Genomic DNA, 13,708 nt, shown 5'->3' with positions numbered 1-13,708 from the left:
CGTCTTCAAATGAGCTCCACGGGCTGTCATAAACACAATGGGGTGGAGTCTGGACTCTGGAAACAAAGGTATTCTGACTCTGGATGAGAGAGCGAACCAACAACCATTCATGCCTACCCGTGCCAGCACAGAGAGGTCACTGCTAAGAGGGGCTCATGGAGAGTGTGCCACACAGTGCCAAGAAGCTTCCACTCCACATCTTGGAAAGAAAGGCATCAGCAGAGGCACCCCAGAGCAGAGAAAAGCATCCAGAGTGCCTAACAAAAAGTACAAAGCAACTCCCCTTCATGGGGCCTGCCTCTGTGCCAGGCAGGGCAAGGTACTGCCATAACATGCTCTTTAGGAGGCTGGCAGGCAGGAAGTTCTCCAGGGAGGGCTGTTGGCAGCAACATCTGTGGCACAAAAGGAAGAGAAACACCCAGGCAGAAGTAGAGGTGGATGGTGAAGGGGCCTCAATAAAGGTCTCGGCTGCCCAAACAGGGAACTCAGGAGACTGGGGAGGTTGAATAATTCTCCACGGTCATACAGGTGGGAGTGACGTGGCATCTCATAGTGTTAAATCTGACTTTGGAGAAGCCAGAGAAACTTAGAAGCTACAGGGTTGATGGTTTTCCAAAGTGCCATAGAACGCTAAGTACAGTTCCAGCACACCTGGGCTATTACAAGTACACAGGGAGGATGGACTAAGGAGAAAACATCTGGAACAGCTGGAGGGAGGAACAGTGACGCAAGAGGTTGAGAACCTGTTCTAGAGAAGGCTTAGGGGAAGGTATGTGTAAGCCTAGGCAGGGCCTGGGGCACTAGTTACAAAGGAATGAGGAAACATCAGGTGGGCTCCTCCAGGCCTGGAGCCACCTGGTTGTCTCTTTGAGGAAGTAATGTCCCTTTCAGAGACAAAGCAATAATGTGAAGGGGTGGATTACAAACAGGAACCATCACAGATAAGAGGGCTGCGATGATGCAGCAAACCAAGAGAGAGGACAATGAGAGTCGGACTCAGTAGATAACAGGGTGGACACACAGAGAGATTTGCCGGAGATTGCGTCAGATAGATTGGAAAGGTTCAGAAGCTGACTTGGGAGAAGGGGGAAGGGAGTAAAGGTAACCTTGAGCCTTGGTGCTACTGGTTTCTGGGAAGAAATGGTCCCATGAGCAGAGCAAACCTAGAATGCATTGTAGAGTCAATAGTATGTGTGAGGTCACTGAAGGACACTTAGGGGGTGTTCATGAAGAAGAAGAAGAAGAAGAAGAAGAAGAAGAAGAAGAAGAAGAAGAAGAAGAAGAAGAAGAAGAAGAAGAAGATGACTAGGCTGGTTGGAAGCCCACATACAATGTGTGTGAGGTATAGGCAAGTTATGGAACAAGTGATGGTTGGAGTCGTGGGGGTAAAGGAAGGCTCTGGGGGCCACAGCAGAGGTGAAGAAAAGGGAAGGAAGTAGAGGGGATGGAGAGAAAAGAAGGAAAAGAAGCAGGAGAGGAGGGCTGCATTCCAACATGGTGGCTCACATTTGTTTCCCTAGCATTCCTGAGGCTCAGGCAGGAGGACCAAAAGTTCAAGGCGAGCCCAAGCTACCTTGTGAAGCCTGCCTTAAAACAAACAAACAAAATGATTTGCAAGTTGGAGAGGGTCAACAAATCAGACGTGAAAAGTTGGAACATAAATCAATCATTTTTGAGGACGGGTGTCATATATCCGAGGGTGTCTTTCAACTTGCTATGCAGCTGAGCATGACCTTGAACTTTTGATCCTCCTTTCTCTACCTCCTAAATTTGGGGATTAAAGGTATAGGCCACCATTCATGGCTTATGCAGCACTGAGGGCTGAACCTAGGGCCTCGTGCATGCAGTCAGACACTCTACTGCCTGAGCTACATACACAGCCCAAGACATTTGAGTTAAGTATTAAAAGATCCATCACCACTTAGAAAGAACATGTTCAACAAAATGAAAGCCATACCACGAGGTACTAGAGATCCCAGCAAAGAGTTTGGACTCAGGAATCTGGTTGGCCCACCTGGCCCCCATTACTTACTGGGCTTAGAGTCTTCAAGGAGCATTCTGTGTCATTAACTCATCTGTACATATTTGGATGGTGAGTCATCTTTAGTGAGACTAGCGATCAAGTAGACATATTAATTGCTCAATAAAAGTCCTGGTGGTGGTGGTGGTGGTGGTGGTGTGTGTGTCTATGTCTGTGTGCATGTGCGTGTGCGTGTGCGTGTGCGTGTGTGTGTGTGTGTGTGTGTGTGTGTGTTGCCAAGGATCACCCCCAGGGCTAATGCATGCTTGGCAAGCACTATCCACTGAGTACTACCCTAACCTTTGGCTTGTGCGTTTATTTGAGCTTTTGGTGAGGAAGAGGATAAAGTGGATTGCATTAATTTCTTCACTGCACAGTAGGAAATCACCACAAACTGGGTGCTTTGATGGGTGATAAACTGACTCTGTCATGAGCCTAGAAGCCACAAGCCTAAAGTTGAAGAGTTATCGGGGCCAGACTTCCCAACAAGGCCCTAAGAGAGATCGTTCTCCTTGCCTGATCCTGGCTTCTGGGGATCCCCAGATGGTTGGGTGCACACAGAGGCAGTGTTCACCTCTGCTGCTTTCTTCTCATGACCTTCCTTCTCAGAACATGCTGACCGGGACAAAACTGATTTCACCCAAGCTGAAATGCCCCTGCTTTATCTTTATCTAATGTCAGAACGGGGTGCATCGCTGGAGGCAGGGTCAGTGGCTGTAGCACGCCGTGCACACCTCACTGTGAGCCTCTGTTACAGTTTGCTGAGAACCTGTGAGAAAAAGCAACTAGGATTAGTCTGGGGGCAGTTGTGGTGGTAAAATGGTTGCCGTCGTGTCCAGCTGGATTCGTACACAACCGTCGTCCGTAGGCCACACATCTCCAGTGATTTTGCCTAGTTGTTCTGAATTAAATCTTCAGAGACTGTTTCCAAATGATGACATGTTCTGAGTTTGAGATGGATACCAGCCTGGGTCAAATACACTTCCATTACATGAGAACAAGGCTTGGTTTAGAGACATCGGTGGTGTTTGTGTTGAGGAGGGGAGAAACATGGATGCATCTCATGGCCTTGGGAAGGCCAATTCTTTTCTGGGATGGAAGACAGAAATTTTGGTGGGAAGAGTGATCCAGTGAGGGGCATTTGAGGTCTTGAAAAGCACTGCCCATGAGAATGGGAAGAGAAGGAGAGCTGGAGAGGTACAAATGTTTCAGTGCAGGGAAGGGGCGGGGCAGCTTGGCCAGAGGTAGCATCATGCCTGCACAGTCCAGTGTAAGCAAGAAGAGAAAGGAGAAGACAGTGTGCAACTTGGCTTCACATCACTATAACAAACATCAGAGACCATCAATTTATAGAGAGGAAAGGTCTATTCTGGCTCATAGTTTTAGAGGATAAATTGGCCTCTAAGATGAGGCAGCAGATGGGGCAAGAATGATGTCATAGCCAGGAAGTGGGAGTTCCTTTTGTGGATAAGCCCCCAGTGACCTGAAGGACTCTCACTAGGGCTCACATCTTAAAAAGATCCACCAATTCCTAAGTGTGCCACTCTGGGGACCAAGCCTGCAACACATGCACTTTGGGGACACTCAAGATCCAAATACCGTCAGAGCATATGGTGAGGGACGTGGACTTTGTCACCTGGCTAATCAGTTACGCGAGCAATTGTTTGCTGAAAATTGTGGAGGAAGAGATGATTGAACGGGCTAACGAGGAAAACGTAGGCTTCAACTATTACCTTGGTGTGTGCAACCCTGTGTGTGGTCGTACTTCAAGCAGCAGTGAGGACTCAGGTGAGCTATTAGGAGCTAGCCACTCATTAAAAAAAAAAGATGTTGCAGGGTTAGAGAGATGTTTAATTGGTAAGGAGCTTGCCCTGGAAACATGAATATCTGAACTAAATGCCCAGCACCTATGTAAAATGCCAGGCATGATGCTGCATGCTTCTAGTGGCAGCCCTGGGGAGGTGGAGACCGGCAGACCTCTGGGTCTCTCTGGCCAGTGGCCTAGTTGAATCAACAAGCATCAGATCCCACTGAGAGTCCCTGTCTCAGAAAACACAGAAAAAACATTCTGAATGATACCTGAAGGTGGACCTCTGGCCTTCACATGCATGCACACATGTGCACACATACAAAGGACTTTGCTGACTAATGACATGTACAAAATCATGGCGGGCTCTGTGAGGGAACTGCAGGACAGGTTGTCTTCCTTTAAGATTGTTTATCTAAAGTTTCTGTAAGGCAAAGGACATGGTAAAGAAGACAAAATGGCAGTCTACAGAATGGGAAAAGATCTTCAGCAACCCCACATCTGACAGAGGGCTGATCTCTAAAATATATAAGGAATTCAAGAAATTATACATTAAAAAACCCAAATGATTCAATTAAAAAATGAGGTACTGACCTAAACAGAGAATTCTCAACAGGAATCTCAAATGGCTGAGAAAAAAGAAAAGTTCAACATTCTTAGTCATCAGGGAAATGCAAACCAAAAGGACTCTGAGATTCCATCTTACACCTGTCAGAATGGTTAAGATCAAAACCACAAGTGACAGCTCATGCTGGAGAGGATGTGAAGCAATCCTCCATTGCTGGGGGGAGTGCAAACTTGTGCAGCCACTTTGAAAGTCAATATGACAGTTTCTCAGAAAATTGGGCATCAATCTACTTCAAGACTCAATGATACCACTCTTGGGCATATACTCAAAGGATGCTCAACCATACCACAAAAACACTTGCTCAGCTATGATCACAGCAGCTTTATTCCTAATAGCCAGAAATTGGAAATAAACTGCATGTCCCTCAACTGAAGAACTGATAAAGAAAATGTGGTACATATACACAATGGAGTATTACTCAGCTGTTAAATACAATGACATCATGAAATTTACTGGCAAGTGGATGGAACTAGAAAAGATCATCCTGAGTGAAGTAGCCCAGACCCAGAAGGCCCAACATGGTATGTACTCACTTATAAGTGGATGTTAGCTGTAAAGTAAAGGTTAGCTATGCTGCAATTCCCAGACCCAGGGAAGCTAAGTAGCAAGGAAGGCTCAAGGGGAGACTCATGAATCTCACTGTGAAGCAGGAATAGAAGAGACATTTCCAGTGGAGGTGGGGAGGGGTCTGGATCGGGGATGGGCATGGAAACAGTAGGGATCAGGTGGGGGAGAGGATGGAGGGAGTCCTGGGAGAGACAGTGGAATCAGAGGGCATCTCTGGGATGAGCTAGAATCCTAGAGCAATGGAAACTCCCAGGAATCTATGAGGGTGACCCTAGCTAAGACTCCTAGCAATGAGAGATACAGAGCCTGAGCCTGCCATCTCCTGTAACGAGGCAAGACTTTCCAGTGAAGGGACTGGGACACTAAGCCAGCCCCAAAACCTTCCACCTACAGTTTGTCCTGCTTACAAGATGTGCTGGGGTAAAAACGGGAGCAGAAATTGTGGGAGTGGCCAACCAATGACTGGTCTGGTTTGAGATCCATACCATGAGAGGGAGCTCACCTCTGACACAGCCTGGAGGGCCAGGGCAGGATAGCCCAGAGACCTGGGATAGAACCAAACATAACTGGGGGGAAAAAGTCAATGAAATGATTCCTAATGATATTCTGCTATACTCATAGATTGGTGCCTAGCCCAGTGGTCATCAGAGAGGCTTCACTCAGCCACCGATGGAAACAAATGCAGAGACCCACAGTCAAACATTAGGCAGAGCTTGGGGAATCCTCTGGAAGATGGGGAGAAAGGATTATAGAAGCCAGAGGAGTCAAGGACACCACAAGAAAACCCACGGAATCAACTAACCTGGGCTCATAGAGGCTCACAGAGACTGAACCAACAACCAGGGAGCCTGCTTGGGACTGACCTAGGCACTCTGCTTATATGTTACAGTTGTGTAGCTTGGTCTTCTTGTGGGACTTCTAACAGTGGGAACAGGGGCTGTCTCTGACTCTGTTGCCTGCTTTTGGGATCCTTTCCTCCTACCGGGTTGCCTTGTCCAGTCCTAGTAGAAGAAGAGGTGCCTAGTCTCACCTCAACTTGATATACCATGGCTGGTTGATATCCATAGGAGGCCTGCCCTTTTCTGAAGAGAAACAGAGGAGGAGGGGAGGGACTTGGAGGAGAGAAGGGAGGGAAACTGCTGTTGGGATGTAAAAACAAGAACAACAACAAAATAACAAATACAAAAAAAGATAGTTTATCTAATTACAGAGCATAGGATTTAAGTCTGGCATTCACTATTAAAGCAACAGAAGGAAATACCACACAATTAACATGTATCTGGGTTCGTGTGTAATCCAGAAATCATTTAAAGTAAATCCAGCACCCATGTCCAAATCATTTCCAAATCTACAACAAACACCAGGGGTGCAGTTTATGATTTGCAAACCAAGAAAGAATTACTGGGGCGAGGAGGAGCCCCTGTGTTCCTTGGGTTTGGACAGGGAATGGCAGAGAGATGTCATTTCTTCATGGACTCTTGCTCGGGTGTGAGGATGGCTATGTGAGGAAAATCCTGTAGTATAGCTGCATGCAGAGTCGTGTCAAGTTGGACATGACTGGAAAAGTTGGCCGATATGTCTAGCGTCAGGATTTCTTTGGGGCTGCTGAGGAGTCAGTGTGTAACACTGTGCATGCATTCACACACAGAAGATAAAACTGTCAGAATCCGGGCAGAGTCTCACTGGAGCCTTTGTGGACCAGATTCAGATAGGGCTCCCTCCTTCCCACTCTTCAGTCAAGAGGCCAGGAGGAGGCTGGGGATGTAGTCTAGTTGGTATGGCGCTTGAGTAGCATTTAGAAAGCCCTGTGTTGAATCCCTAGCACCCCACAGACTGGGTGTGGTGGCACACATGTGTACTCCCAGCACTTGGGAATTAGAGGTAGGAGGATCAGTTAAAATATCATTGGGTCATTCTCAGAAGTACAGCAAGTTTGAGGTCAGCCTGGGCTACACGTGACCTCACTTCCAAAAACAAACAGCAAACAAATAAAATAAAAAGCAAAGAAACCTGAGGTGCTGCTGCTTAGCAGATAAGTGGAGGTCAATGGTAGCTCTTGCTTCGATACCCTGATTGTGCAAGTCTTATCCTCAGACTTTTGACCTTTAGACAATGATATGCCTCTAGTCCAGTGCCATAGCATCTCAGTCACCTATCACTTCTGCTTCAGGGAGAATGTTCATCAGCCACTAGGTTCCTAAGTGCCAAATAATTCTTATACGCTGTCATTATACAACTGGTCCATGCCTTCCTTAGCCATCTTGGAGGTCCAGTGAACAGGCACATCTGATGTCCCTCATATGTTGAGAGACTTAGATTGTGAGCCCACACACAGTTTGATTAAAGAGCACCGTGAGTATGCCAAGCGCTGTAAATATGGGTACTATGATAATAAGTGAGAGGCAGCTTGGTTAATTGATGCTACTTGACAGATCAAGGCAGTAATTATGGAATGATCCAGTCTGGTGTGCCCCAAAGAGTGTCAAGGACCTTTTATGCAAAGAGACAGGTCAGAAAATTTACATCCCACTAACTTCTGAGACCACAGGAAATAATATTAAGCCTCGAGTTCTGATAAGTGGAAAAAACTGCTTGGCATTGTCTGCCTACCTGTCTGTGTGCCTCTTTATCTGTCTGTCTGCCTGTCCATGTATCTTTATAGTCTTTTAACTTTTCAGCCAATTGGCAGTTCCAAGACACACTGGTCTCCATGCCCCACCAAATCTCAGGCTCTTTGCAGATCCATCAGGGGATGACATGCCTGGAAAGCTTTTCCCTGGTGAGAATATAATGAGAAGAGGAAAACTCAGGAATACCAAATCATAAAGCTGCAGGACTTATCACAATGACATCACTGCTGCTGTGGAATTGCCGACTCTATCCTTGTTAGATCCCGATGCTTTCCATTTGCATGTTCAGTTGCCCATTAAAGCCCCCAGATCCCTGAACTCGTATAGATTTATTTATTTCAAAAGAGCTGTCGTGAGCTGACTGTAAAAGGGAATGGTGTGAAAGTGTGTGCATTTCTCTGCAGTTTGCTTTCACAGCTCATTTCACAGATGGCATGCAGATGTGCATCTGCACTCTTGGGTCTCTCCCTAGGCAACCTCAACATTTAAATCTTGAACACCAGCCTGCTTTTTCCCCTGTATCTTTCAACTCCTACTCCACCTACCTTGGAGACATTGCTTCTGGGATGGTCTGTAGCCCCTCCATTCCAGGTACCCATCCTGAGCTTCCTGTCTTCCCTGCTCATCCAGCCATGTTCTCAACTCAGTGGTTAACACTGCCAAAAAATCAGAAGCAGAAGGGCTGGCATTATCTTTGAAGGATTAAGAGGTGTATCACAGAGCAGGTAGGGCTTGGAGGTTTCAAAAGTCCGTGCCTTTCGAATTTAGTTCTCTCTGTCTCCTACTTGTGAATATGACGTAAGTGCTCAGCTGTTCCTACCACTATGCCTTTGCTCTATCATCATGGACTATAACTCTATGAAACTCCAAAATCTGAAAATTGAAGACCAAATTAAACACTTCCTTCTGTAAGTTGCCTTGGTCATGGTGCTTATCACAGCAACAGCAGAGTAACTAAGATAGCTACTGTTTCCAGTGGACTCGATCACAAACTCCCACTGTTTGGAGATGCTGATAGATATAATTTTAATAAACCGTTAATAAGGCCCCCCTTTAATTTTTCCAGTCTTTTCTTTTGGAATGAACAATATAGGAAGGAAGATTTGCACATGTTCCCCCCAATTCCCAACTCACCCCCAATTTCTTCTGAGCAGAAAACTAGATCTCTGACCATTCCCATCTCCGATGACATCAGAAAGAGCATTGGTGGCACTTACTGGAGAGTTTACACGTGAAAATCTACTGAGGTAAGCTTTATTTCATTTCCTTGCGTAACCTTTATGAAAGTCTCTAATATCAAATGTTAAGCAACATATTATCAGGGGAGTAATGTGAATCATGTCTGGGACTTTCACAATACTTTGTGGAGAGAAATGATAGACAAGAAAGATCAATACATTCTGAGGGTGGCCAGGAAGACGAATGGACAAACTCACATTGAATGTCTTTGGAGAGTAAAGGGACTGATCTGAAATGACGTGACTATGGTAAGACTGGGGAGAATGAGCTTCCGAAAGGTTTCCTTCTCTATCATCTGCCCTTCCTTTGCCAGTCCCGGCCCTGGATATGAACACCCTTTGTTCTTCGGCATGGGCGGTGAGCTTTGCTAAGGAAAACTGTGCTGTTGGGCAACACCAGCTGCGCCCTTGGTTCTGTTCCTGTCTCTTTACTCATCCCTTTTGGTACTTTGCTTCTGTTCAGGCCCCACCTTATGCTGTGTAAAACCCTAGCACCATGGATCCAAAGAGACTGGGGCAGGATGGAGCATGCCCAGAGGCTTGGCCAGTCCAAGCCATGCCCCGTGAGGAATTCTCAAAAGAATTCTAGGTGTGTCACTGAAGCACGCAAGAGCTGGCTTCAGAAGTCAGAGTCCTCCGAGAGATTCAAAGGACTTGAACTAAGTGGCAGGAACTTCAGAAGCCAAGGGTTCAGAAGACCAGGATAAGGAAGAGACTGCTCAGGAGAGAGTTCCCTTTCTCTGAATCAATGCCGAATCTCCAATTGCTGACGGAACTAGAATCTGGGGGTCCCCAATAGTCAAACAAACCATTATCCTTTTACCGTTTCAGATTTATTTTTAAAGTCATCTCCACACTGCTTTATGTGAGGGAGATATGTTCTTTGTGACTAAACCAGCTTCTGCTGGGAAGGAGAATAGGAATGTGAAAAGATAATTGCTGCATGGTATTAGACGTGCCACACTAAAGGATGTCTCCGACAGCACAAAAGAGGGAGTGGCGGCTGCTGCTGAGGAAGCGGAGAAGGTTTTCTAGAAAGGAGGTGGGTTTAAGATCCAGCTTATACAATTAGGCCAACGTGTTCACAAGGGAGAAATAGCGTCTGCAGAACACTGTGTTTGTGTTCACGTGGCAGGAAGCATTTAAGACCAGAGTTGGTCTGACTTTAGAAGAATTTGAGGTCTTTGTGCCTTTAATTATGGGAGAAACTACAGAAGATGGGTAGTGGATGAGGAAAAGAAGACTGGGTTGTTCTAAAAAGTTGTGAAATGTCATATGAGGTGGTTGGACATCGAGGCCACTGAGGGAGACTCCTTGGTATAGGAAGTTGACCGACCGCAGGGAACAAGGGTGGGACAGGTAATCATTTCAGTGGGAAAATTGATACTGGGATCAGGAAGATACAAGATCAAGGGAGAATGGTTCAGAGATATTGGCTCCGTGGCTGAGTAGATGATGAGAATGTGTCAGAAAGAGGAGAGAATCGAGAGCTGGATTTTGGTCATGGTGATTTCCAGATATCCATGGAGCATCACGTTGGAATGGTCTGACGAAATGAAGCCCAGTAGAGAGAGGTGGCAATATCCTATCATGAGACGCTGCCATGATTCCTTCTCAGGAACTTCTTTAATCTAAAGAAAATTTCCCAAATAAGCTGGTGTGACAGCACGTGCTTGTAATCCCAACACTCGGGAGGCAGAGGCAGGCAGACTTCTGTGAGTTCTAGGCCAGCGTAAATAGCAAGATGTTGTCTCAAAACAATTACAACAAAAGTTCCAAAATATATATGTAACAGCATAGGAAACAACCATGCTGCTAATATCAGGCTTCAGTAATGATTACCAACTATGACTCAACTGTCCTTCTGTCTCTTATCTAGTTTATCGTTTTAAATATAATATTTTAAATAAATTCTTTTAGGTTGTCATATATGTGTACAGTGTATTTTGATCGTATCCATCTCACACTTCTCCCCCTCCTAAGTCTCCCTCCCCACCTTTTCACTCCCCTCCCAACTTTATGTCTGCCTTAGTTAACATTTATACTGTGATAAAACACATGACCAAAAGCAGCTTGGGCAGGAAAGGGTTACTTCGGTTTTCAACTCTCAGGTCATACTCCTTCACCAAGGAAAGTCAGGGAAGGAACTCAAAGGAGGAAGCTGGATGCAGAAACTGAGGCAGAAGCCATGGAGAAATGCTGCCTACTGGCTTGCTCACTTTGCTTTCTCATACAACTCCTGACCACTTTCCCAAGGTGGCACCGCCCACAGTGAGCTAGTTCCTCCCATACCAATCATTAATAAAGAACGTTGTCTGCCAAACGTGTCTACAGCCCATGCAGCCTAGTGTTATGGAGGCATTTTCTAAATTGGGAGTCCCTCTTCCCAAATGACTCTAGCTTGTGTCACGGTGACATAAAACTAACCAACAAAATGTCTTTTTTTTTTTTTTTTTTTTTTTTTTTTTTTTTTTTTTTAATAAACCACTGAGTCCAATTTGTGCTGCCCCTATACACATGGGTGTGGTGCTTGCTAATCACTTTGATTCAAATACCCTGTGTCTGGGATTTCTCTCTCAAGTGTAGCCCTTCAGGTTTGGCAGTCACGTTACTATCATGCCAAGAAAGCCAGTTAACATAAGATGATGAAACACGCATAAGGAAAGCACAGAGCAGAAGAGTCTCCATACTTAGAGTCGGGCACTCCCAGGCCTCTGAAGGCTTCCTTGCAGTGTGGTTATTTGACCTGTAAAATCTTTGAGCCAAATTTTTCTTTACCACCAGACATTCTGACTAGTCAGTCCTCCCCAGTAATGTGAGCTAAGCTGAGGAGCACACTCTCTCCTGAGGACGGCTTTCCTCCACTGACCTTTGACACAGAGTACATTTCCCTAATGACAATGTCCTTAATCCCAGTAGCAGGGAGGGATGACCACTCCCATCTCTGAATCACCAGGCCCTCTCATCGTGTCCTCACCTTCCTTCTCTGTTGTTCTAGAGCTATTGGGGCCACGCAGAAGCTTCTCACACAGTTAAAAGCTCTGAAAGTCAGCAGTGTGGGTTCCCTGTCTCACTATCAGTATCGACATTCACAGTCCAAGGTTTCCACAAAGGCCTGTGTTGTATAAAGAAATAAAGGGAGTCTCACTGTGGTTAAAGAAAGGCAGAGAGCCATACAAAAGCTGAGAAGGTAGTTGCAAAGACTAGGGCAGTGTCTCAGAGTTTCTAAGTCATGAGTAAATAATAGAAAGCGAGCATCAAACATTTTTCAGAAATACAGTCATAATAAAATCAAGAAGCCAGCATTTATTGTTATATTATTCTTTTTGAGACTATGTAGCCCAAGCTGTATTAGAACTCATTCTATAGCCCAGGTTGTCCTTAAATTAGTGGCAATCCTTGTGTCTCAGTCTCCCCGAGGGCTAGTGTTACAGGTATGACCCAATATATCCAGCTGCTTATGTACTAACTGAACAAAAATATTAAGGCTGCCCACATGAAGCCATAGTCATTGCTCATTCTAACATGACCCCCCACCCCCACCCCAATCCAATGAAGATGACCAGGACTAGAAACAGAGCACAGAGCATGCCCTGTGTCAGAGCTTCTCAGACTATGCTACCCTAGAGACAACTGGGGGCCCTATTTCAAGACAGATTTTCACTTCATAGATCTGCAGTGACTTGAGATGGCTTCTGACAGGGCAAGCTCCTGGCAGTCAATGTCTGACTCGGGAGGGACACTCTAGAGTACAAGTGTGGTCAGCAGTGGTCTCCAAAGGAAACAGCCAGGGAGATTCAGAAGTACACAATACTCCACCCCCATCCCACCAGTAGATGTTATAACTTGATTCATCTGGGCTGAAGCTGGGCCTTGGGAATGTTAAAAGATCTCCAAGCTATTTGAATATGCAAACAAGTTAGGGACCTTTTTATACATAAAAATTTGAGATATTTGGGGCACCGATGCTTCTACAGAAGCATCATATGTTTTAATATGTAAATACAGACAAGCCAAGAACACACACACAGAGAAAGCTTGTGGTTCTGCTCTGAGAGTAATAATCGTCAACACATTACCGTACTAAGTCATTTGGGTCATACATATGTATATATGCATATATATGTTCAGATCATTTTTATTTCTGCTGAAAGAGATCAAATCCATAGAATCCTTTAATTCATCATAACTTATTTTTGGAACCAACCCATTTGGGGACACTCATATTATTTAAATTATTTCATACTTAATTTCTATGTTATGCTCATAGGTTTAAAAGCATGTTCCGTTTTTCTTTAGCCTTTTTGGACATATGATTGTTTTTCCTTTTGGGGGAGTTTATTTTATGTGTATGTGTGCCTGTATCTGTGTGTCTGCCACATGTACACAGGTACACTTGAAGGTCAGAAGAGGGCATCAAAACCCCTGGACCTGGACCCTTCTGCTCCTTGATCTCTTTCCTCTTCCATGTCCATGTCTTTTTTTATTTTATTTTATTTTTTTTTAAACAACCTAATGTGTTTCAGTAGGTGTTTCCAAGAGCGTGGACAACCAATTAGTGGCTATGTTGTAGAAAATGTCTCTCCTTCTCCCAGTGACCATTAGCTATGTATAAATCCTCAGGGAGGGGAGGAGCCTTGTGAGCCCCTCCCCTTTCCAGGACAGCTTGTTTGCAGGCTCCGTCTTGGGCAGTTCATTCCATTCCTATGAGTTCAAGAGTGAATGGCTGTGCCATGCTCAGAAGTCAGTGTTCCACACACTCTTCTTCCCTTCCTCTGGCTCTTACATTCTTTCTGCCCCTTCTTCTATGATGTATCT

General features: G+C 45.3%; 1 long non-coding RNA gene across 2 annotated transcripts in view; it reads right to left on the bottom strand.

Moving 5' to 3' along the window:
• Window positions 1-13,708, bottom strand: part of LOC131902258 (uncharacterized) — a 30,457-nt gene that overhangs the window by 7,035 nt on the left and 9,714 nt on the right. The window contains exons 2-3 of one of the 2 annotated variants that reach the window (XR_009377039.1): window positions 11,868-12,005; window positions 8,198-8,308 (exon numbers count right to left, since the gene is read on the bottom strand). This is a non-coding gene — a long non-coding RNA (uncharacterized LOC131902258). The remainder of the gene's footprint in view (window positions 1-8,197; window positions 8,309-11,867; window positions 12,006-13,708) is intronic. The other variant, XR_009377038.1, reaches the window with a different exon arrangement.

This window comes from Peromyscus eremicus, chromosome 1 (assembly GCF_949786415.1).
Source record: "Peromyscus eremicus chromosome 1, PerEre_H2_v1, whole genome shotgun sequence".
Classification (NCBI taxonomy): Eukaryota; Metazoa; Chordata; class Mammalia; order Rodentia; family Cricetidae; genus Peromyscus; species Peromyscus eremicus.
Note: the sequence above shows the minus strand (reverse complement) of the source record. Positions and strands in the feature narration are given on the sequence as shown.